Raw genomic sequence first — 26,098 nt, forward strand, 5'->3', positions numbered from 1 at the left:
TGGCTGACTGGGGAATGCTGGGAGTTATAGGACTTTTTCTGTCTAAGCAAACATAGGATTGCACCCTAATGCAGTAAGATACTAATAAAAAATGCAGAGCAAATGAGGCAATGACTTGGTTCACATGACACAATGGCCCAACGTGGCTTAATTTATCTGTGGGGTCTGTCACATCTGGGCGCCATTTTTGCATAGTGCCCGTGAGCACCTGGCTTGCTATGGCTTGTTGTGTCATGTGAACTCAGGTATCAGGGGTTGTTTGAGGGTTAGACAACCCTCAAATAACCCTAAAACAAGCCATGGGTTATTTGAGGGTTGTCTAACCCTCAGACAACCCCTGCCTCCTGGGTTCGCAAGACATGATAGTCCCCTTGGCTAAATTAAGCCATGGTGGGTTGTCATGTTGTGTGAACCAGGTCAATGTCTTTTATTTAGCCAACAGCTTTTGAGTACACAAACTCTTCAGGTATACATTTTAAGAGCAGCATTTTAAAAAATTAGGGTCACAATCCTATGCATGTTTCAACAGAAAAAGAAGTCCTACAGCTCCCATGCTGGCTGGGGAATGCTGGGAGTTGTAGGACTTTTTTTCTGTCTAAACATTCATAGGATTGCACCTTAAGTGTACATCTTTAATAAACTCTTTAGACAATGAGATAATATGCCTGCTGTTGTTTACATCCATAGCTTTCAGACTTTGTATGTTGAGGAAGCCCTTTCCTCCTTCATCTGTATTTCTACCATGGAATCCCTGGGGTGCACAGTTGGTTCTCATTGGGCACTGACTAGGTTTCTTGTTGTATTCACTATCAGCCTGCATGAACCAAGTTCATTCTAGAACATACATTAAACTCCCCTGCAGTTGCACATTGAAAGGGAAGATTATTAGCAATCCACAGGGATGTTTTTACACTGTTACTGCTCTTCTAATTGAGAAACCACTTTGGAACCTGAGATTCCTCAGAATGGTGGCCATTCAAGCATTGCCAAAAAAGAGACGAAATGCATTACCAAAAAAAAAGGCAAAAGCAGACAGCAATTTGCATAAGATTCGCACATGCTAATTTATATGTATAGATGCACATTTAGAAATAGTTACCATCATTTAAATAGAGATACAATGCATAACACTATAGTGAGGAAGACTGTGACCACGTAACCTGTGTGCCTGATGGGTCTGCTATCCAAGTGCTAACTGGTGATGGGCAACTTCAAGGCCCCTGCTGCTCTCCGTCCTTTGATAGCCCTTCAAACAGAGGATGGCTTCAAGCAGAAGAATATCCTTTGACACCCTATCAAATATAGGGCTTTCCTCTGTAAAGTAGGACAGTGTGATGACCCCCAACCTTTCCGTACCCCCCTACTTTCTAGAAATGTCTCTGAACAAAGACCACACATAACCAGGCACCTAGAGCAGCAAATCTGCATTACTACACATCCAAGACTGATTTTTTTTCTCCCCCTTCCCCACTTTATTACCTAGCCTTATGTTAAATAGGTGCATGCAGCCTTTTGCTAAATAAGTTACCTGTATGCTTGGAAGACACAGGTGACCAACTGGCATTGATTGATCAGTTTGAATTTCCTTATCTGGCAGTTCACAAGCCCCCATAGAAATATTTTGTTTGTGAAAATTTCCTTTGTCTTTGAGCAGCTGAAAATGAGTCAAAACAAGACTAGGCTATGCTGTGAGGTCCCAGGTGGGCCTCATTCCTTCCCCACCTGCAAACTGCTTTGGTGAGTTAAGTAAGTTTTAGTTAGCTAATTCTATGTTCCATTTTATTTTAACAGTGACTGACCATTTCTGAACTTCTCTCTGCTTGGTTCTTGAATAAATATACCCAACTGGAAGCTGGACAACTCTGGAAAGGGGGCCTAACCCTTCTCCATAAGTGTAAAAGCTTAGATTGTCACATGTCCAGGATATGACTTATTAATTACATCGATGGTAGCAGTCTACCTCTGAAAAATACAACAATTGGTGCCTTGTAGCCTGTCTTACTTCACAGGGTTGGAGGTGCAGACTCCCATAAGAACATAAGAAGAGCTGTACTGGATGAGACCAAGGGTCCATCTAGCCCAGCTTTGCGTTCCCACCATGGCCAACCAGATGCCTGTGGGAAGCCCACAAGCAGGGCATGAGTCCAATAACACCCTCCCATGTATGTTCCCCAGCAACTGGCATACAGAGGCATACTGCTGCTGATACTGGAAGTAATATATAGCCATCATGATTAGAAGCCATTGATAGCCTGTCTTCCATTAATTTCTCTAATCCATTTTTAAAGCTATCCAATTTGGTGACCATCACTATATGTTGTGGTAGTGAATTCCATAGTTTAACTATGCACTGTGTGAAGAAGTACTTCCTGTTATCTGTCCTGAATCTCTCACCATTCAGCTTCATGAGATGGCCCTAGGTTCTAGTATTATGAAAGACAGAGAAAAACCTCTCCTCATCCACTTTCGCCACACCATACATAATTTTATCCACTTCTGTTTTATACACCCCATTAGTCACAGTCACCCTACGCAAAATTTTGTTCAAAAACTACTGGCTTACATGCTCTATTCAGTGTGGTGTGACCCTACACTAAAAGAATGTGCATATGAATAGCATGAGCACATGGGCAGAGCTGCAGGTGTGGGTCTTTCTCACAGAACTGGCACCCACTGAGTTCTGTAGAAAAGACCCGTGTGACTGGCCTCAACCATGTAGATGTGCTATCCTCACACATGACCTTTCGGTGCGGGATCACACAACGTTGAAACAGCTCCTGTACTGCAAGGCTTATGTGTGAAGGAGGCAGTAGTTAGTAGTCTGCAAATGTCTTTTTAACTGATTCCAGAATCTTATTCACCACTTGGATATGTAAATAAAAGGCTGAAGTGAGGTAAGGGCCTATTACTCTAGAATAATGTTATATGTAAGCAAGCCCTGTACTAATGGTATGCATTTTTATGAGAATGGGCAGCATTTTATTGTGCTGTTTTTAATAAAACCACTTCTCAGGATTGAGGATTCCTATATTACAGAAGCCGCCTGTAGGCCTACAAGAAATGTTTTGTGTATGGTGGCAACTCCATCTAGGGTTTTTTCGTTATGTCATTGCCTCATTGTGTAAGTTACTATGGAACCTATCACGTGGGAAATCTCTACATTAATGCAGCAAATTTCTAGCTGTGGCTCTCCATGTGTTAGCTAATCCATGTGGCAAGCAGCTGCTGAATGTTACAGCCTTGTAATGATTGCCCATGCTCCTGTGATCTGGGGAATCTATTATTGTAATCCACCATATGTAGGGCTGCCATTGAAGAATAAGCATCAGTTGCTGCTTGGGCAAAATGCTGTTTTCATCTGTTGGCAAAGATAGATATAGATAGATATAGGTACACACATTCCTAGGAAGCATATAATACTGATTTTAATTCAGTTGCACTGGCTGTCAGTGAGTTTTCAAGCACAACTCAAGGTGTTGCTCTTGACTTTTAAAGCATAACATGGCCTGGACACAGAGTAGTTTAGGGAGGGTCTCCCCATCCTTTAAGATTTTCTGAGGAGGCCCTGTTCTATGTCCATGGTCTGTGGGAAGGGAACTTTTGGCTACATAGAACAGGGCTTTCTCAGTGGTAAGTAAAGTAGAAAGGGTTGACCGGATGTTCAGCTATAGAAATAGTTGATGTCTTCGGGAAGGGATAGTTTTGTTTGTGAAGTTAGTTGAAGTAAAGCACTTTGTTCAGTTAATAATGCCACAGTTTACAACTCCGGAATGATTGCTTCAAGGAGGCTCACGTAGCATCATCTTTTTAATTTTAGTTTTGGTGCCAAGTTCAGTCCTTTCTTGTTCTGTATGCTGTTTCATGTTTGCAGTCTAGCTCTTGGGTTAACTTTGGCATCCTTTTTCTATTTTGGTTTTTATGACCGTGGCCATAGGAGCTTTTAGTTGCTCCCAGTTTTGAATAGTAACTGTTGTGTTTGTTATTCTTATATGGTATATGTTTTTTTATTTTTAATGGTTCTGATAGTTGTACAACACAATTGATATCAGAAAGGAAGGATAAAAAGTTAAAAATTATTATTCATTCATGTGGTATGGATGCGCATGTGCAAGCAGTGAAAAGAATAATTGCAGGGAATGGGAGGACCGTGCGTGCTTCCCATATCCCCATCAAATCCACCGTCTGTAAGCCATGTAGGTTACAGAGTCAATGAGGTGTAGACTATAGCATGTCAGACTAGGGCTAGTAGGTTCAAATTCCTACTTGCCCATAAAACTAGGTCCAAAGGCAGCCGGTAAATTTTATGGCCAAGTGGGGATTTGAACCTACTAGTCCAAGTCTGACATGCTATACTCTACACCTCTTTGACTCTGTACCTTACATGTATCAGTCTAATCTACCTTACAAGAATATTGCTAGGAAGGGGCTATGCATGTTTGGGGAAGGGCAGAATAGAAATGTAATAAGTCAACTTTGTGCTGTAGAGCAAAAGTAACTTCCATGTAGTGGGGGCTGCATGGAAACAAGGGGAGAGGCCACGTATTTCATGTGCACCAGTCCACTTGTGTTTGCAGAGGGATGAGAAAAACTGGGTTCTATTGAGACTTCCACTTGACTGGATCAAGTCCAAATTAAATAAATAATAATGCCACCTGAATGGAAACACACACATATACACCATGTGCAAGTGTTTTCTGTGGCTGCTGTCTGTGAATGTCTGAAATTGGCTTAAGGAAATGGTTGCTTTTCTCAAGCAGCCCATCTCCTTCAGCTGCCTTGCACAAGTGCCCTCACCTCGTGCCCGGCGTGGTTGGCAGGGGGGGGGGGCTGTTGCGGGGGGGAGGACGGGACAAGGGTGAAGGCGATTGGCCTTCGCCCCTGGCGTCATCAGGGGGCGGGTCGAGCTGGCCGCTATTTAGGCTGCCGCCTCTTCATTCCAGCCATTCGAGCTGGATTTTTTTGCGCCTTTTTCTGCGGCGGCAGCGGCAGCAGTCCTCGACCTACTCACCAGACCAACTTTCAGCAGTGGTGGCGGCGGCATGTGGCGGCGGCATCCAAGGGACGAGGCGGCTCCTCCTCTCGGCGGCAGCATCCTCAGCAGCGTGGTTTGTTCCTCTCCCCCATGGCACAAGCACGAGGCTTCCCCCTCGCCTCCTGCCCTTTCTCTTGACCTGCTGGTTTACGCAGCACTCCAGCCCTCCTCGGCTGTTTCGGGGCGGGAAGTCTTTTGTTCCTTGCCTGCCCCTTTTGCGCTTTCTTCCTCCCAAGGGGTGTTTTACCTTGCTGGCGCTGAGCAGCTAGGAGCTGCATTTGCCCGCCGCATAGCTGGCCAGTTTTGTGCGGGTGGGGGTCTCTGTGTGGCTTCCCGGCGCTTCCAGGTAGCCTTTAGTAAAGGGAGGGAAGGGAAAGTCTTTCCATCCCCTGGGCTTGCCTCCCCCGTTTGCCTCCCATGCCTGGGCTTGCCAACCCCCATCGGCTGTCCATTCGCTGCTACCCACAGTGGGTCACCAGCTGCTTTCTGTTTTTCCTCCAGGAGGGCACCGGGGATTTTCCCACGCACTTGAGCGCTCTGCCACCACCTGGTGGCCCATTGTGCCTGGCAGCCCCTTTGCCTTTATAAGGAAAGGGGAGGGGAAGGAAAAGGAGGGGAAAAAACAGAAAAAAAGAAAAAAAGGGTGTGTGTGAGAGGAGCTACTGAAAGGTACTTGACATTGCCTTGTGTGTTAGTAAGGTGTGATAAGATATATAATAAATAAATAATAACAATATATTGAATACTACTACCACTAATAAAAAATAATAATAATAAATTTATGATAACGTTCGGTTAGCGCATTTCTATCCCAGGGTTCCCTTCCAAGTTGGTTAGCGCATTCCAATATACAGCAATGCCGCCCAAGAAGGGTTTGGGAGGGAAAAAAGGCAAGGGCAAAGCCGCTTGCCCCCCAGCTAAAGCCCCCTGTCCCCCAGCTAAGTGCCACTTCCGTAGGGCCAATTCTTCCTCATCCGAAGATGAGGATCATGACATGGCCCTCATTCTATCCAGGCTGGAGGCTGCTGAGCGGGACTTAGGGATCCCTACATTAGCCACCCCTGCCAGGCTGGCTCCCAGGACTTCTGGTTCTAAGGTTACTAGAGGGCAAGCTCACAAAGATCTATTGCTTTCTATTTCAGAGAGGCTGGAAGCAATCAAGGCTTCCAGAGAGGTTGTCACTGGGCAAACAGCATCCACACTGGCCTCAATGCCCGTATGCTCGCTTTCGGAGCAGCCCCTGCCCGTGCAAGGGTCACCGGCACCCGTCTCACCAGCTCCAGCAGTATTGGACCACAGCCAGATCCCTGACACTGCAAACAGCCTTGGTTCAGGTGAGGTTCCAGGATCCGGGGGGTTATTGCCACCGACCGGCTGGAACCAGTTCCTGCCATATGGGTGGTTCCCCTTTACGGCAGGGATGACTTGGCCTTTTCACACACCAGCAAGGGGTATCCCGGGGTTTCCTTCACCAGGTGTACTGCCCAACTGTTTCGGCCCAGGTTACACACTCCCGGCTCAAAGCCAGGCCGCCCTGGGTGGGGCCGCCCTTGCGGTTGGCATCCCTGCATCTGCCCGACTCCACGGGGCCCCTGTCCCTGCTCCAACACCCGCTGGTGGGGTTGATGGGGAGGGAATGCCCTTGGCTCCTCCAGTTGCTGAGCCTCTTACGGGCGGCGACAGGGGGGCTCCCCAGCACGCCCCATCCGCCAATGCTGCTTGTGCAGCAGTGTGGTGTGGCCCCATATGTGAGAGCTCCGAGGAGCTGGGGGCGAGCGGCAAGGACCCTTATGCCCACGCAGAGAAAGGAGCAATCCTGACCGGGGGGACATCTACCCCCCTGGGATATCACCTATTACCTGCAACAAGAGAGAAAATACTTCGGGGAGAATTCATTGACGTCTTTTACCTGTTATTCCGAGAGACAGAAACAAAGGAGGGAGAGAAATCTAGTGATAAGGATCAGGAGAGGGTAGGGATGTATGAATCCCTTACCTTGCTCTGCTGAGGGGCATCCGCGGTGGAGGGGAGGCGCTCCATCCCTCCCCCCGGAATCTCGACAGGGGGGAGGCATTCTGTCCCTCCCCCCGGAATCCTGCCCGGCCGGCTCTGCTCAGCGGCCAAGCCACGGAGCTGCCAGCCAGCTCCGGACGCCCGCGACCGACTGGAAAAACAGGGGGAAAAACATGGCAGGGGGAAAAACCGGACGGACATCCAGCTGCTGGGCAGCCCTGCCGGGACGCAAATGGCAGCTGTCGTAGCCGCCGCCATTTGCGTCCCTGTATTGAGCCGTGATAGGCTACGTAAATATTTGCGTAGCCTATCACGGCAGGGGGAAAAACCCCAGCGTACACAAATGGCGGCAGCTACCGCCATTTGCGTATGCTGGGGTTTCCCCCCCCTGCCATGATAGGTTACGTAAATACTTATGTAGCCTATCATGGCATCCACAGGGATGCAAATGGTGTCCCTGCGTTAGCTGTGATAGGCTACATAAGTATTTACATAGCCTATCACGGCTTGAAGAGGAGGAAGTGAATGGCGGCCGCAGGATGGCCGCCATTTGCAAAGCAGCGCAGATGGGAGCAGGTAAGTGCTTCGTTTCACATGCCTTTCATGGGGTGGGGGCGGTGGGGACTTCGTCCTGCGCGCCTTTCGTGGGTTGGAGGGGCAGGGGCTTCGTTCCGCGATGGATTTCGGGGGGCCGAATGCACTGGCATTTGGCCTCACCGAGATCCATCGCGGAATTCTCTAACATCCCTAGGAGTGGGTCAGGCGTAGGAAGATGTCACTCACTTGGGCAACCTGGCTGCCCGGCTTCTTAATCTATATGGATGTCATTCAGCAAAAGCACCCAGACCGTGGTTGGGTCCTCACTAAGTATTTGGATATCATATATAGGGCCTATACTGAATATGAGGGTGGAGCTTGGCTGGCTTATGACGAATCTTTTCATATGCAGGCGGCATTTGACCCCACTTTGCGCTGGGACACCAAGGATCAGGATCTTTGGCTGCAGTTTATGACCCCTGCCAGGCCGGGTTTCAGCGATTGATCCGATAGTGGGCACTAAGCCAACGCCCGCCTCAGCCCCTAAGGCTGGAGCGGGACAGGCGGTTCAACACTGCGCTCTCTGTTGGGAGTTTGGCTCCAAGGGCGTTTGCTTCAAGAACCCATGCCGATTTTGCCATGCATGCTCCATTTGTGGGGGACAGCATGCCTTCATTGGTTGCCCAAAGGCCAAAAGTCAGCGGGGCCCAAATCGGGAATGGCAGGGCAGTAAGAAGTCCGGTGGTGGCCCACAACCTTCGCCTAAAGGGGCCCAGTCCAATTAAATTGGGGCCGCTACAGTGCCTTTTGAAGCGCTGCCCACTTTGGGATGATGCCCGCTACTTAGATGAAAGATTTTCCCTGGGTTTCAGGATTCCGTTCCTGGGCCAATGCCAGGCCCAAATTTCCCAGAATCAGAAATCTATTGCAGGTTTCGAACAGATAGTCTTAGATAAGATCAATAAGGAGGTGGCCGCAGGGTGAGTCATTGGTCCATTTGACTCCCCCCCTTTCACAGACCTCAGGGTCTTCCGTTTTGGCATTGTGCCTAAAAAGGCTGCAGGTGAATACCGGTTGATCCACAACCTGTCTTTCCCCAAGGGGGGGTCAGTGAATGACGCCATTCCAGAGCACCTATGCTCTGTTCACTACACACCGTTTGACATGGCAGTATCCATGGTGAAGGCACTGGGCCCTGGGGCCCTCATGGGGAAATGTGACATTAAATCCGCATTCCGCCTCTTGCCTATCTGCCCTGATGACTTCGACCTCTTGGGATTCTGTTTTTCTGGTCAGTTTTATGTCGACAGGGCCCTACCCATGGGATGTTCAGTGTCCTGTGCTATGTTTGAGAAGTTCAGTTCCTTCTTGGAATGGGCTCTGATTGAGAAAACTGGGTCCCATAGCGTCGTGCACTACCTTGACAACTTCCTATTTGTGGGTTCCCCTGGCATCCCACACTGCGTGTGGCTAATGCGGTAATTTTCCACCCTTGCAAATGAGCTGGGTGTACCTTTGGTGGAGGATAAGACCGAGGGCCCTTCCCCCACTATTAAGTTTTTGGGCATAGAATTAGACTCTGTGAATCAGCTGTGTAGGCTCCCGGCCGACAAACTACAGGCCCTAAAGGACAGGATTCTGCACATGTTTCATTCTAAGAAAGTCACGTTGTTGGCATTGCAGGAAGTAGTCAGGCATCTTAATTTTGCCTGTTGGGTCGTAGCCCCTGGCAGGGCCTTCCTTAGACGCCTTTGTAATGCCATGTGGGGCCTATGCTTGCCGCACCATCGCATTCGGGTATCATCAGCCATGAAAGAGGATCTTTTTGTTTGGCTGCATTTCCTTAACACATTCAGTGGTGTTTCCTTCTGGAGGAATGAGTCACTTTTGGAAGCAGAACTACAGATATATTCCGATTCATCTGGGGCCCTAGGCTTTGGGGTTGTGTTTCAGGATCGATGGTGCCACGCACGTTGGCCAGCGGAGTCGTTTGTGCTAGGTGTGGGAAAAGACCTTACCTTCTTAGAGCTCTTTCTGATATATGTTGCTGCGCACCTTGCTAATTCTGTCGTGCATTTCTGGTGCGATAACCAAGCCACTGTCCAGGTCATTAATTCTTTGTCACTGTGCAACAATAGGGTCATGGCCTTGCTTCGGGCTTTCACTCTGCAGTGCCTCTGTTTTAATATTTTATTCCGTGCACGACACATTCCCGGCATGGCTAATGCCTTGGCTGATGCATTGTAATGAAACCAGATGCAACGTTTCCAACAACTGGCCCCTTGGGCACGTGCTATTCCGGACACCATGCCAGCCGCTCTGTGGGAAGTTGGCTGGAAGAGGCAAAGAGCAGCTTACACCAGGTCAGGTAGGGAGTTTTTTTCATTCCGGGCGGCTGCACATCTTCCACAGTGCTGGCCAATACCGGTTGATCACCTACTGCAGTTTTGCGTGGATGCCCACATGTGGGGTCTAGCGGCCCGGACCATCGGAGGGAGGCTTGCTGCGCTTGCCTTCTGGTCTAAAATCAGGGGTGTGGCGGACAACACTGTGGACACCGTGTCCGGCGGATGCTTCAGGGCTGGTCCAGGGGGTCCCTGGTGCCTCCTGACCCTAGACACCCTCTGTCACCAGACATATTGATGGGCTTGTGGGATCTGTGGCCTTCCTTGTGTTAATCTTCTCATGAAGCCACTTTGTTTCATGCTGCGGCTCTTACAGCATTCTTTGGGGCATTCAAGATATCGGAGTTGGTGGTGTCTGCTAGGGGCGACCTGTCGGGACGAGCCTTGCAGTTTAATGACTTACAGTTTTCTCAGCAGGGGGCCCTTATTCAGCTTAGGAAGTCCAAGACTGACCAGGCGGGGAGGGGTGTCAGTGTGTCCCTGTTTCCAGCCCCCATGCTAGACCTCTGTCCAGTCACTGCACTGAGGGACGTTCTCAAGGTTCAAGGAAATCTGCCCAGCCCCCTTTTTTGCCATAGCGACTCCTCTCCTTTAACCAAATATTTTGGGCAGTCACACAGCGAGCATTAAAGGCATTGGGTTTGGGTGCTCTTCGCTTCAGCACACATTCCTTCTGGATTGGGACCGCCTCCACCGCTGCATCTCTGGGGTTCACATCAGACAAAGTGCAGTCGGTCAGCAGGTGGCTCTCCAAGGCGTATCGGGCATACGTGAGGCCAATGCTGGGCCTTTAGCCTGGGAGGACATTTCTGTTCATTGCTTTTGCTTGTTCTTCTAGATGGCTGGAGCGCAAGTGAACCACTAAAGGTGCTCATCTGCGGGCACAGTATGGTTTTCTGGGCTGGTTGGAGGGCCTCCTCCAGCTGCGGATCCCAGCTAGGGCTCAGCCGCTATGCCACCATTCAGTGGTTGGGCAGACGTGGGATGCGTTGGGAGCGCCTCCTGCCCACGTTATTCCAGCAAGGGCTGGTGAAGGTTCCCCCACAGATTCTAGTGCTGCACTTAGGGGGGAACGATCTAGGCCTCCTGAAAGGCAAGGCCCTGATTCTTCAAGCCTGGGAGGACTTGCGGCTGATTCAGCGTCGCTGGCTGGGAATCGCCATTATTTGGTCCAACCTGCTACCCAGAGTGGCTTGGAGGGATGGCTTGGATCCTTGTGCCATGGATAGGGCCCGTAAGAAGGTCAACAGGGAGATTGGGAACTTTCTAATCAAACAGGGTGACTGGACCATCATCCACCCTGACATTTCTCCTGCTCGGGGGATGCTCTACAGGGCGGATGGTGTTCACCTCACCGAACTAGGCAATGATGTCTTTTTGGCCGATCTGCGAAGGGGCATTTGGGAGTGTTTACTGCACAGGTGGGGGGAGAGCGAGTAAACAGAGGCTTGTCGCCCTTCTGTGGCAGCTCCGGGCGGGCACTCCGCTGGGGGAGAGGACAGGTGAGCATTCGTAGGCACCGTTTCAGGTGACTGGTAAGGCCCGAGGCTTCCAGCTCTGGGTTTTGTGGCCCCAGTCGGTAGATGCACCTCTGAGGCCAATCCTCCTCACCCACGCAGGTTCTGTGGCTCGAGGGGGGGTGACAGGGGAAGGCCTCCCAGCCCAGAACTGGGTATGTCTGATTGGCAGGCGAGGATGGAAGCCTCGTCCCAGACAATGAATGCCTCACTCTACCTGACATTTTGGTCTTTTGGTGGTGTGCCCGCTGGTGCTTTCTTCGCAGATTGTAATCTATCAATAAATGTGGACCTGTTTAATCCCAAATCAATTTGTGTCGTCTCGTCATTTCTCCCCCCCTTTCCACTCGCAACACGCAGCTGCCTATCAAAAATGAGCTGCAACTTTAACTTGAATGCCAGTGGTAAAGGGCCAACAAGCTTACTATAAATAAACAAAAGCTTTTCCTATCAAATATTGATGGGAATTGTTCCATAGGGAAGAAGAAATAGAAGGAAGACTATTTTTGTTCATCTCAAGAGTTACCTAGAGGCATGTCACTAGAAATTATTGCCTCTTCTCTTGCCTAACTGATTCCTTCAAACAGATTTACTGATGGCAGTCTTCTCAGAACTGTTAGGAGGTGTGATAACTTCCTTCTTTGTTTCTAAGAAACAAAGTTTGTTTGTTTCTTTGTTTGCCTGAGGCAGTCTGAAAAGTGGGAGAGCTATTTCCCTTGATTTCATCTTTGGCCATTGTGGACAGCTCGAATGTTAACATTCGCACATCTGGCACTTGCTGCCCTACAACATAGGTTGGTCCTCACATTTCAAGCATAAATCTTGTATTTGAACTAGGGATGGCGGAGAATTTCTCCCCGAAACTTTGGGGGGCCGAGCGCCAACGTGTTCGGCCCCCCGAACAAGTTTCAGGGAGAAATCCTCCAAACCCCCGCACCCCCCCCCCCGGGACGGGACTTACCTTCGCCAAATGTCCCTCCCGGCGGCGGGTCCGGCCAGCGGTTCGGCGGGTGTTCGAGCGGGGCGGGAGCGGCAGCCGGTCTTTCGACCGGCTGCTGCCGCCGCCATTGCAATCAAAGAAAAAAACAACAACATGCCCCCTGATAGGCTACGTGACGATTCACATAGCCTATCACGGCTAGATCTGCAAAGTCAGCCGTGATAGGCTATGTCAGTCGTCACGTAGCCTATCATGGGTGACTTAAAAAAAAAAAAATAGCACGTACGGATAATGGCGGCCCCCATAGGGAGCTGCCATTCCTGTTCCTTATTTGGTCGCTGTAGTCTACGTAAAGATTTACGTAGACTACAGCGACTAAATAAGGAACGCGAATGGCGGCTCCCTATGGGGGCCACCATTAGCGTACGCGCTTTTTTTTTTTTTTTTAAAGTCACCCGTGATAGGCTACGTGATGATTGACGTAGCCTATCACGGCTGACTTTGCAGATCTAGCCGTGATAGGCTACGTGAATCGTCACGTAGCCTATCAGGGGTGTTTTTTTTTAAAAAAAAACTTTCGCGTTCGCGGCCGGGCAAGGCGGGAAGCCTCCCCCCCGGCCTGAATTTCGGCCGGGGCGAGGCGGGAAGCCTCCCCCCCCGGCCTGAACTTTGCGGGGGGAGCAGCGAAGCGCCTCCCCCCCACTGCGAACGTCCTTCGACGACAGGTAAGGGACTTTCGTCCACCCCTAATTTGAACTACAATTCAAATACAGAATCCCCACCTGCTCCAATCTGAAGTGGCACGTCTCAGCAAGAACTGTACCACATGACACTTCTGATCATGCATTTCATCTCTCAGGGCAGTATCCAATGGTGTTATTCCACAAACTCAATAGCGCTAGCGAAGCTCCGCCAAATCTTTCCATTGTGCAAGTACACATTATTCTTGCACTAATGGCTACACAAACAGTTGTATAACTGCACTTGTGCAAAAGTAACTTTAGTTGGATTCTTCTCTTGGGCGTAGTTTGAAGCCTAGTTTCTGCTAGCGCAACAACATTTTAGTTTTTGTGAACTGCCCAGAGAGCTTCGGCTATTGGGCGGTATAGAAACAAACAAACAAACAAACAAACATTTGCGCAAGGAGAACAACAGTTGGATACTGCCCTCAGTTTTGCATTAAATGTGAAAATTGTCTTCTCTTTATGTCAGCCTTATTTTCAGATTCAAGATCTAATAAGAGCTTTTAAAAAATCATCATCATCATACTGGGCTGGTGCTGATCTAACAGGAAATATCTCTTATCCGTGCTGAAAGCATTGGAAGCAGGCACAAATATCACACACAATTTCCCACAGCCCTTCTCTTGATGGTTAAAAATCTTAGTTAAGTTGGGATGGGTTAGTCTCAAATGTTGTTAATGTTGATGCTGATTTATCCTTTAACTATAGTGTTGTTTGGAGGAGAAGTGAGCTGCAGGGAGGGAGTGTGCCATCTCAATACACACACACACCCATCTCTTAGTTGTGGTTATAAGATAAGGCCTTTACCTCTATACCAGCCCACTTACATGTGTAAACATATTACTATAATTGTTTTTTATATGTACTGCAGCTACTCCCACTTAACGCTGATGCTTCATCAAACCCAAGGAAAATATTAATCACATCCAATAATGTTACCAACATTCCTGATTCCCTGAAGTATAAACCTCATTTATTTTGTATGCTCATGATGTGAGCATTACAGTCCCCAGAGTTCTTCTCCAGCTCAGATGTCAAACCAAGGTAGATAATTACTCCTCCCACCTCCACATTCATCTGTCTCCCCTTACCCAGCAGCTGTGGGGACAGAGAGGGACATCTCTCTCCCTTGGTACCCAGAACATTGCTACTGCAGTGACCCAGATGGCATGAAAGAAGGGAGAGATATCCCTCTCTGCTTCTGCCACCACAGCTGCAGCCACTTCAGCCATGCAAGGAGATGGGGGATGCAGCCGCCAGCTACCGCAGTAGCAAGAGGTATCTTGCGTCTGGAGCAGTGCTGAGGGATCACCAGGGTTGGGATATGAAACAGACTCCATTGCACTCCTAATGAAATAATTGGGAGCACAGCAGGGTGCAAATTGGGCTTATATTGGACTCAGAAATAACTAAGTCATACTGAGTGTTTTTCCATCATTACTCATTCTTTTAAATATTTGAATTGTATTTTATATTTTTAACTGTTTGTATGGCATTTTAATCTCTTAACTGTTTGTAATCCACCCAGAGAACATTAGTTATTGGGAAGATTACAAATGTAATAAATAAATAAAAATCATGCCTTAGTCAAATGCCCTTAGTCAAAGGTAAAAGTCTAATGGATATGAGCACTGAGCTGGTATCATTGAAGTAGCTTGAGAACTGGAACTTGGATTTAACTATCTACCAGTTTCAACATGTCTCTATCCCTCATCATTATATCAATATAACCACCCTTTTCTTCCAATCAGAAAGGGGCACATTAATTCTTCACTGCAACCCTTTTGGGGCCTTTAGTGTAAAACAAAACCTGGATCCCAGATTTTCTTCTAGGCTCTTACCATAGTCAGTAATGATACAGTATCCTGGATTTTGAAAGATCAGAAGAATGTTTTAAGAACTGGATTAGGCCCTCCCTGTGACTTGATCTAATACTTCAGAAGTTAAGCTCCATCTCCAGCTTCTATTAATGGTAGATCTAATTTTCTTGTCAATATAACAATTCCCTTGATTACTTTTATGAGCATGTTCCATATTGATCTACAATAACAAGCAAGAGTCATCTCCTAATAGCTCAACATTTTCTTTTAGCAAGTAGCCTTTCTTTGTATTTGGGTTATTTCTTCTTTCTCTGCTCCAGTAACATAGGAACATAGGAGAGCACCTTATACTGGGTCTGGCCATTGGTCCATCTAGTATTGTTAATACTGAATGGCAGCAGCTCTTCAGGCAAGACATTTTCCAGCCTTACCTGGAGATAACAGGGATTGAACCTGGGACCTTCTGCATACAAATCATGTGCTCTACCACTGAGCTACAGCCATTCCCTGCCAGAGACATATCAGTGCTACAGTATTATGAGCAAGCAGGTAATTATATTCACAAAAAACACAACATTCCTGTCCAAAGTCACCTCAATCTAAGCTGGTAAAACCAGATACCAAAAAATGGCTGCATAGAAATTCATAGATTTTTTTTGCAAAATTGCATATGATTTCTCAAGAGGTGCAAAGCAAACACCTACTTAAAGCTGATACCATGTACTATCAGAAACTTCACCTGGAATGGATAGTTATGTTTACAATTGTATCAGTTCCAGGATACTGTGCTTTCACTGAAATTGTGCAGATGCTGACCGCCTGGTGTCCAAGAGAACTGCCTTTAATCTTGAAACATGGATTTCAATTGAACAAGACAGCAGTAGACAAGCAAGCAGTGAAACCAAATCAGCTGAGGTTGACATCGACCCATTAAAGGTGTTAAAGATAAGTCAGGTCCTATTCTGAAGGACTGAGTGCTCCTGGATAACAAAAGGAGGCAAGCTCAGCTTTGGCTCAAAAGGGAAAAGGCAGGACAAAATGCTGTCATCTCTCCTACAACCTCAAATTTTTTGGAAACAGAGTAGAACCTTACAAAATAGTATGGTTTGTCTATCACTACTAAATCTGAAAGTGTTTACATGGAGACTGGGGAGAGGATCAGAAGCAACCCTTCTTTAGTTTCTGAGACTTCAACAGCTCAGAATATCAAGTGTGCATGCTTCTGAAACTTCACCTATTGCACACTTTTATACCTAGTGCATTTGAAGTGAACACTTTAAAGCATAAAGTATGAGTACAACAAATACATGTCTAAATTCACATGTACACAGGCACTCTAATCTAAATACACAGGCACGCTCATCAGGGATCCAGGATTGGCTACTGTTCTTTATTGAGTGTAGCATTGTAGCAAACCTAGGATTGCTGCCTTATAATGCATGAAATGAGCCTATTTCTATGATAATAAGAATTGTGTTACTTTTTATCTATTAAAGAAGATTCTTAGGAAGCCAAAGTCTGAAACGAAGACAAGATTCTGTAGGGGGTTTACACATGTGGATAAAGAAAAGGTTCATCGTTCAGGATCTATTCTTCCACCACTACCCTAGTCAGCAACACTATTTCTGCAGTACTTTTTTTTTAGGAAACAGAAAGTTTCTATGTGACTGTTTCACTATGTGCATGTAAAATGAAAATGGTTTCTGTTAAATTCCTCACTATTAAGAGAAATCAGAATCTACTCACTTTTGTAGGCCCAACCTCAAGTGAACTTAACTGAGTAGGAAAATGAAATAAAAACACAATATAGTGAAGACTTAAAACTAACCCTTAAAATTTACCCATTACTACAGGTTCATTAGCTAGTTGTGAATCTGGAAGTACTTTATTGATCCCAGCATAGAAACTCAAAATTGCAAACATTGGGCCAGTTCGGATGACACAACAGCCTGTTGTGGTTTAATTTATGCGTGAGGCGCTGCCTGTGGCTCATGCTGTCTGCCATTATGAATATCCAAGCCCTGGCCAGGGGTTGCCATGGCTTGTCATGTTGTCTGAATCCAGGTGGCAGGGGTTATTTGAGGGTTAAACAACCCCCACATTACCCTAAAACAGACCATGGTTGGCTGTTGTGTCGTTCTAATCAGGTCATTTCCTAGTTTCTGAGTCCATAGTACTGGAGAAAATTGGGTACAACCTAAGTTTAGCTTTCCCATTGGAATCAATGGGACTTGAAAGGGTTTATCTTTTGGTGGATCATGCTTATTATTTCTTGACTGAACAAAGGAAGGCCCCCAAAATGGAACATTTGGACTTTCACTGCATCAGTTCTGCACCACTTCCTGCAATTGTCCTCCTGCAATTTGCCAATTTCCAGTTGTTCATCTCCATGTAAAATCCATGTGGATTTATTCCTGCTAACATATGGGGCTATTACCAACATTTCCTGTTTGCTGTGCTCCTGAGATGTAGACCCTGTTGTTGCCTCTGTGGATGGTGAAGAGGGTGTATTTTAGTTCTGTTCTTAAGAGCTGCAAAGCTCCCCTCTGAGTTCAGTAGGACATCTCCATGGGAACAGTCTCCTGGGTGAGGTCTTTTATTGAAAACTGTTTCTCTGCTTTTTGTTCTTTATATTTCCTTACTTCAAATCTCACCATAATGCTTACTTTAATCTATGCTAGGCTGCTTCCAGATGGTGGCTCCTAGCGCTACCCAATGATTGCTCTTCCAGTGTAAACTACAAGCAGAATTGCAATTGACTTTCCAAGCTATCAAGCATATTGCACTTTATCTATCCAGGCATCCCACGGTGTCCACACCAGTGGGTGGGATATAGCTGCTGTGGGTGGGGCATTTGAAGCTCAGCACACATTCATGATAGCCTTTGTGGTTCATGCCATTAAATATAAGGACAGTTCTGAATTTGCTAACAGTGATCCACTTTAACGGTCCTCGCTGAACAATACTGAGGTAGAACTCAGATTAATTTTTCAGCATTAATGCTTTGAAAAGATAATATGCAATGTCCAAAAGTTAAAAATGCATGAGCCCAAGTGGGGCTCATGGGCTCTGGTAGCATTTATATGTCTGTGTGATTCTGATTTTGGCATTTTTATTCTATAAAAAGACAGCACAGTCCTTCCAAGATTCATATATTTCCTTTTTTCCAGCCTTTCCACTAGTCTCTCTTGCTGAATACATCTATAGATTGTGAGGGGTTTTTTTGGCAGGGATGGATCTATTTTATTATTGTGTTTAGTATAATGTAGATCAGTTAATAAATTATTGTAACTTGCTATTATTGTTGATTAGCAGAGATACTACCAGTTATTATTAATACTATTAACTATTTGTATCTCTGTTAATATGTGAATCCAAGGTCTTGTCAGTTCATTAAAGACTAGGTAGATGATGAGGAAGGTCTCTGCTGTGAATATTTCTGGGGTTTCTGAAATCCTCTTAATCAACTGCTTAATCAGGCATAGAAAAATCTGTATTCATAACTAAAGGCTGAAGTCCTGTAACCAACTGCATGATTTCAGTGTGATTTAAGCATGCAGAATTGGGTGCAGGATACCAGCCAAAATGAGAGGCACATCTTTCAGAAACTGAACACTGGCATTCATGAACAAAATAACATGTTTGAGAGAAATCAAATTATTCCATTTATTTATATTATCACAGTTAGCTTTTATGATAATATAAATTATCATAAATATTTTAAATATTAAATATAAATCATAAAGAATTAGCACACATTTCTAAAATACCTACCCATAGCAATACATTACTTCCAATATTTCCAATAATTTGAAACCATTTATTAAATTTTATTCCATTATTCAGACAGTGTAAAACTAAAATTAACATGGTTTCACAGAAAAGCAGCCACAAAAATAGCGGCTCTTGCAACCGTGGAGGAGGGTCAGGGCAGGAAGAAAGGGAGCGCGGCGGTGGTCAGAGACGGGAGAACAGAGGAGAGACATGGATCTGTTAGATCAAGGTAGGCAACATGGTGCCTGTGGGAACCAATGTGCCTTTGGACACCTAGTACTTAGTGCTTGCCAAGGTGCCTGACTTCTCCCACCTATTTTTTAAATTAACGCAATTTCTTACTGGCAGCTGGGATTGCTATGAAATAGCTTTCTGCTGGTGCTGAAAACTGGGCTCAAAGGAGTTGTTCAGTGTGCCAGTGCTCAGACCCCACCTCTGCCTTTTACTTTACCTTACCTTTGAGAAGGTTAATTGTCCTTTGCCACACCTCCCATGGCAGTCATTTTGTGGTGTTGCCCAGAACAGTTTATCACATTGCCAAATGTGCCCATGGCACCAAAGGTTGCCAACCCCTGCACTAGATCCATGAGTGCCGCCCATCTCACTCACAGCAAGGTAAGTCAGCAAGTTGGGCTGAGAGGCCTATCTAGCCGGAAGTGATTTTAAAGGTGGAATGGGAGGTGAAAATGTGTCTGTTGTTCCACCTGTCCTGCCTCAATCTTCCTGGCAGGACTTATATTTACTACAGTGTTAACCTGAAATCTTGGAGGAACTGTAATGAAAATAGCATTTATCTCCATATTTGATAGAACTGTGAAATAGCAAAACAATTCTGGATAAAATGTTCAAAGGAGCTGGCAAGATTACAAGACAACAAATTGAGCCATCACCTGCTCATAGTTTCCTATCAATATTTGAACAAAAGAATAAAACATTGATATATAAAGAATTACTAGTGTGTGTGTGTGTGTGTGTGTGTGTGTGTTGGGGGGGGGAGGTGCAGCTTGGCTGGAAATCTCCAAAAGCTGAAAATCTAAAAATAAAATGGTCTATCAGAAACTGGAGACAAAAGCTATGGACATTAGTTCTTATGGAGAAATTCACAAGGTAAGTCAGAGCCTTGAGAAAACAAATACAAACAGATGAGTTATGATACATGGCACAGATGTATGTATGCAATAGATAGATGCAACCTGCTTGGTTGCTGCGTTTATCAGGAGTTACCTTACTGGTGGTATCCTAGATTTTGAAGGTTTGCTTCATCATGGCTTGGAATAGGGCCTTTAGTGTTGTAGTGCACTGGAACTCCCTATCACTACAAATTGGCACCAACGCTTCTGGGTTTTTGGAGGCTACTGAAAGCATACCTTTTCCAACAGGTATTCCCAGGATGGTAATCTTGTCCTATGTATGAAGACTTGTTTTGTAAAACTTGGCTTAGAAATTTCTTTAATATAAGTGATTCATAAAAATAAATAAATAAATAAATAAATAAATAAATAAATATGCACAACTAATAGATCCACAATCCTATCAGGATAGGTGGCCCCCTCCAAACTCGGAAGTGACCGCCTATCCAATGCAGGGCAGGAGAAGTGCAGAGGGGATCATCCCCTCCGCACTTCAGCTGCCCTGCATTCGTGGCTAAACAGCCAAATTCGGCTGTCTAGCCATGGGAAGTCAGAGCGGGGGCGGGCAGGCACCGGATGATGCATAGGAAGCACTGGAACGGCACTTCCACCCGCCCCAGCACACCCCCAGGAACACCATGCTTTTGCTGCTTCGCGCTCCTCTTCCGAGTGCAGAGCACAGAGCCGTTCCATGCAGCCTATGAGGCAGTGCAGGAGGGGGTGGAGGTCAGTTCTCAGGGAACCGACCTCGGAGCACAGGCTCCGAGGTTGGTTCCCAGAAACTGACCTATCCTATGGCCGTCTAGCCACTGACTAGCGGCCACAGGATTGCGCCCTAAGTTATGTTAACCTGAACAAAGATGCATTATACCTAGCACAATCACATGGAAAACTGTGAGGAGAATTATTGGATTGAATGATATGAACAAAAACTGTTCTATGAAGTTTGATATAATATAGCACTGTATATGAAAAAAAAAAAAAAAAGCTTCCTGCAAGTATGCATAATATAGTTTGCTCCCATGTTGCTGAAATTGTTAGTTTATTTAGAATTGCTAAATGTGACTTTATGGCTTTATAAAATAAAAAATAAATTTAAAGAAGGTATCATCTGTAAGATTTTGTAATATGCTACAGCCTGTACTAGAACATGCTGGAGACTCTTCAGATTAAATCTGTAAGAAAAATTCAAATTACATAGAACATGTCCCACCAGTAAAGTGAAAATGAAACAAGCTTCTTAGCTCATTTTGGATCTCGAGCACAAAGTAGTAGCAGGAGAGTACTTTTTATTCCAAAAAACATAATTCATGAGATCAAGATTTTGAAATCAATGCCTTGAAAGTACCAACTGGGAATACAGTGCAAAAGTACAACTGTTAAGGGCACTATCCTATTCGTGTTCAGACAGAAAAAAAGTCCTACAAATCCTAGCATTCCCCATCCAGCAATGCCAATACAGAATTTCTGGCCCACGCATTTTTGAGCCACATGCAAGCATCCAGACAGGGAGCACACTCTCTCTGTGTGTAACATGCCCCATAATCCTCTGCAGTGCATTGGTGTTTCTGAGCAGAAGAGTTAACCTGCATATCTTTCAGAAGTTAGAAAGTTTGAAAAACACTGTTCTAGTGCATTTGCATGAGATGATTAAAGAACTCCACTGCTGGGCGTGTTTGGGGGATGAATTTGAAGTAAGTCACGTTGACTTTGAAACTAATTTCCATCTAAGGGTACTTCCATTCACAGCCTTGAGTGTTGCAATAAATGTGCCTTGTTTTTTATTTGCAGAGCACAGTTCAAACATCTTGCCTGAAGGTTGCTATTCTGCTGCAGAAATATGTTACTACAGAGATAGCCACAATATTTTGCTCTTCCCTCGATAGCACATTCACTGCTGTTAGAATCTGAATATCCACTTACTGCAGCTTCTCTTTATAATGCTCTGATGGGTACAGTGACCTCAATATTCTCCTAATGCATGGCAGAATGTTTTTCAACAAGACTAGTCTCTCTCTATTTAACTTACCTCTTCTGAAAATATTGCATTGTTGGAACAGATGCTTCAACAATCACTTTGTAGCACTCCATCAGTATTTTGGCACCAAGGAAGCCATTAATCTATATTATGTCAAAAGCATAGCTATTTTTACATATGACACAATGTTCCCTTTGTTGTCACAAATTAGTGACTGTATATTTTGATGGTGTGTCATTTTCAAGGTGTTTCAAGCTTTAGCAAACTGAAGCACTTAAAAAGCATACTCTGATGGAAAAGCCTGCAAGCAAGCTGAAAAACACCATAATGAAGCAGTTGCCCCTTTCTTTTTCAAATATAGGCATAAATTATTAGCTTTGATCAAAGCGACAGTCTAATATAACTGGTGTGGGCCTTGCAATATCCTTCTATCAGACATTGCTCAAGCTTCTGCCAGTTCCTCTGCCCATGTAACTAATTTGCAACTTTTCCCCTGAGAAACGGGATAAAAGATGTATCCCTTACTTTCTGTCATTGTGCTGCTTCACTTGGAATGATTGTATTGTTCCAGTTTGCCAAATCAAACCCACTCTTCTTTAAACTTTTTCCTGATAAAGATCAATCACTGAGGTTGCAGTTACTAGTTTGAACAGGGAACTTAATTGATGTGGGATTATTTCTCCTTTTACAGAGATAATTTTTCTTTTTGATGAGAACTCAGTCAATGACTGGGTTCGCACAACACGATAACCCACACTCAGTGGTCGAGTATGGGTTGAGTGTGGATTGATGTTGAAGCGTGGGTTATCATATTGTCTGAACCCAGCCATGCTAACAAACCATGGCTTGTTAACTACAAACAACCCATAGTTCACAACTCAACAACAAACCATGGATTCTCAGGATTGCTTGTTCGCGAAAAATAAACCACCCTGTGGAAAACGCACTGGGTCAAAGTCAAACACATAATAGAACTGGTTCAGAGCGTGTCCCACAGCTGTAAGCTCTTCTGTTTTCACTAGCTGTTTTGTTTGATAAAGTGCTTGTGAAAAGAGAGAGAGAGATCTGAGACTGGCAGTTGTGGGCAATCCCTTCTGAATAGTTATGTGCAAGGCCAATTTAAATTTATGCTTAACATTCTGCATGACAATTCATTTGTTATAAAAGTGATTATTCTAGTGCTTCGCCAAAGTATTCCACATAGCTTTTTTCACCATTGGGGCACTGGGGGTGGTGTAGGGGTGGAAAAACATCACCTGAAGGTTGAAACAATCTTCAGGGTGTGTGTGAAATTCAAATGCGGGGGGGGGGGGCTTACCTTAATACAAGTTGGACAAGGCTTTTGTTTCTCCTCCAACTTTCTTTTACTGGGGAAAAAGCCTTTCCACAGCTTCAAGCAGGGGCCCTGAGCCACTGGGAATAATGCTGCATCATGACCTAGGACACTGGGGGTTGGAAAGCTGACAGCCACATGTGCTAAAATGATGCCCAGATTTTACAAATGTAAGCACCTTTGTATTATTTTATTTAAAAATTCCCTACCGTTTCCCTGTTAGCCAAGCCAGTGGGGGTGGGGATGCAGACAGATAGAACCATTACTACATCTGACTTGCTGCATAGCACCTCCCTAAAGGAAAGGATTCTGCCTCATGGGCAGCATGAGCAACAAAGAACACAACCCAGCGGCCCCCTAGGCAGATCCCAGAGGGATAGGATGCCATGGATCTCCTTCTCCAGATTCCCACCCCCTCCTAGACCCTCCCAGCCACCATGGAAACCTCCATGGAAACCTCCCGTTCCCAAAGTTGGGCCTCTGTTCTAACCTAGGGAAAGGGGAGAAAGGGCATGATGGGGGGGGCGTCATGGATCTACTGGATTTGGTGGCCTCTCAGTCCCTGCCCTGCTCCCAGCACAGGTGTTGTTTCAGGCTGCTCTGAGGCCTGTCTAACAAAAAACCCTTTAGGGGAGGATGGAGACACAAAAAATGCCTCCGCTGTTCCTCCTGCCCTGCCAGCAAGAGCAGGGCATTGGATACATGGTGAGCCCGTAGGACTGCGCTCAAAGTCACATTGCACTTTAGCCACTGAAAACAGCACAGCCATGCTGAAGTGTCAGCTCATCAATAAGTTTCCCATAAGAATAGCCATCTCTCCCAAGGCTATGGCAAGGGACAGACAAAACACATAAATGCACCTCAGCCAGTTACTGCGTTGTCTTGTACTGCATACTTTAAATCATATGGTATGACAATCTTGTGAAGATATGTGTTTTCTTTTCATAGATGCTGATGGTAGTTTCTCTAGAAGGTGAAACATTACATAATTTGAGGGGAATGATATATATATTTACACTATATTTACAGTGTGCACTATACTTACAGCGTACATCACTATGTTTTTTTCTTTTTTCCATGGTACCAAAAGATGCTACAATTTAATAAGTTTCTCCTGTCATGGTTATATGTAGGCTATCACTCAGCTGTTATTCATTTTAAATGAAATCCTTTTATGAAAAGAAAGCAGATGGTGCCCTTTTGCACTGTTGTCTTCTTTGACAAAACTATTATTTCTTATCAGAACTTCCTTCCCTCTATTCGCTATTTCTGTCACACATGCAAATGTATTTACAAGAAATTGCTGCCTCTGCTCAGTTTGGTCTTGAGAAAAAATGGCAACCGTACTTTATGAGGCCTGAACCTTGCATCTGTATGCAAAATGTTGAAGTCTTCTGAAACTCAGCGTCCTTGTATCATTGGGAACATGGTATTCAGTAACTGCCATGCTGAGGCTGCAATCCTTCCCCAACCTGCTGTTTTGGACTACAGTTCCCTGTATTGCTGAACACTGGCCATGCTGGCTGGGAGCTGATGTCCAAGACATTGGGAAGGCACCAGCTTGAGAAAGCCTGGTTTAAAGGTTCCATAAAGCTTGGATTTGAAGGGCTCAGATTCAAACACCTGGCTCACCTATGTTTGCTGCATGTCTTTGGGCAAGACACCATCACCTAGGGTTCATACAAATGTAACATGCCCCATCCTTTAACTCACTTCCATCCCACACCTCAACAGGCAGCCAAGCCCTTCCAACTTTAAGTGTAAATCCAACCTGAGCTTTAATCTTGATCTCAGTTATATAGGTACTAGCATTACTCAGGGGGCCCTGTTAGTCAGGGTTTGAAGCTGGTTTCAAAACCCTGGTTACCAGAAATCCTGATAAGTGTTAGCCAATTATGGTGCTGACATAAGGAGCCAAGGTGTGTGGGTGAGATTTTGGGCCTGAGAGAAAAGGGGCTGGAGTGAGGCTGTGTGCAACCCCTCAGTGCAACCCAGTCATGAAACTACCATTAAGGAATTGGCTGCATTATGTCTGAACCAGCCTATAATCTTACCTCACTCACACAGCTCAGTCTGAGGGTGCATGAGATGAGGATATCTTGTTACTAATACTGAGAACTTTGAATAAAACTGTAGAGAATACCAAATAAACAGTTATAAAGCAATTGCCCAGCCACATGTAATTTTTTTTTACTTAGGCTGTTGGCAATCCCTTTATAATAAAGGTCACAAGCCTGGGTAACAAAAGGGGGGGGGGAATTAATTCTTTGAGCACGATCTTCTGTCACAAAAGTAATCTGTTTCAGAAGTCTTCAAAAGAGGTATTTCCACTCAACTAAAAAACTTCCATTATAAAATGAAAATGTTCTTGTTTGCAGGTTCTGTCACATTATTAGATGCTTGCAATGGTTTGTTAGAGGTTATCACCAGGAATTCCTACATGTGAAGATTTGTAGCTAAATTAACTGTACCTTAGAACAGCTCAGCAACATGGTTATCACTATGAATAAACCTTTACAGGATAAGGTTTAGAATTATCATGGGGGATGGTGCAGAAATCCTCAGTACTCACAGAGTGAGCCTTGGCGTGTTGGGATTGAGCTAGGAGTTTGCATGCTAGGAGTTGGGCTAGGAATATTGGGAGTAGTGCCTTGGGGTTCTGGGCTTTCAGTCACGCAGAACCCAAGGAGAAAGCTGTGGCCTTCAGAAGCATTGGACTGCAATCCCCACCTTTCCTAGTCAGTATGGCAATGATGGGAGTTGCAGTCCAACACATCTGGATGGCACCAGGTTGGGGAAGGCTGAGCTAAATTCATACCTAACTTCTGAACTGTGTGTGGAGGGAGAGGAGGTGCCTTGGAGGTACTTCAGTCTAA

At 45.5% G+C, this 26,098-nt stretch overlaps 1 protein-coding gene across 1 annotated transcript in view; it reads left to right on the forward strand.

Annotated features, from left to right (window-relative positions):
* Positions 1-26,098, forward strand: part of NALF1 (NALCN channel auxiliary factor 1) — a 569,070-nt gene that overhangs the window by 403,766 nt on the left and 139,206 nt on the right. The gene's annotated exons all lie outside the window — the stretch shown is intronic.

Source organism: Heloderma suspectum, chromosome 3, assembly GCF_057233095.1.
Source record: "Heloderma suspectum isolate Gila_16-S chromosome 3, 16-S_ref, whole genome shotgun sequence".
NCBI classification, from domain to species: domain Eukaryota; kingdom Metazoa; phylum Chordata; class Lepidosauria; order Squamata; family Helodermatidae; genus Heloderma; species Heloderma suspectum.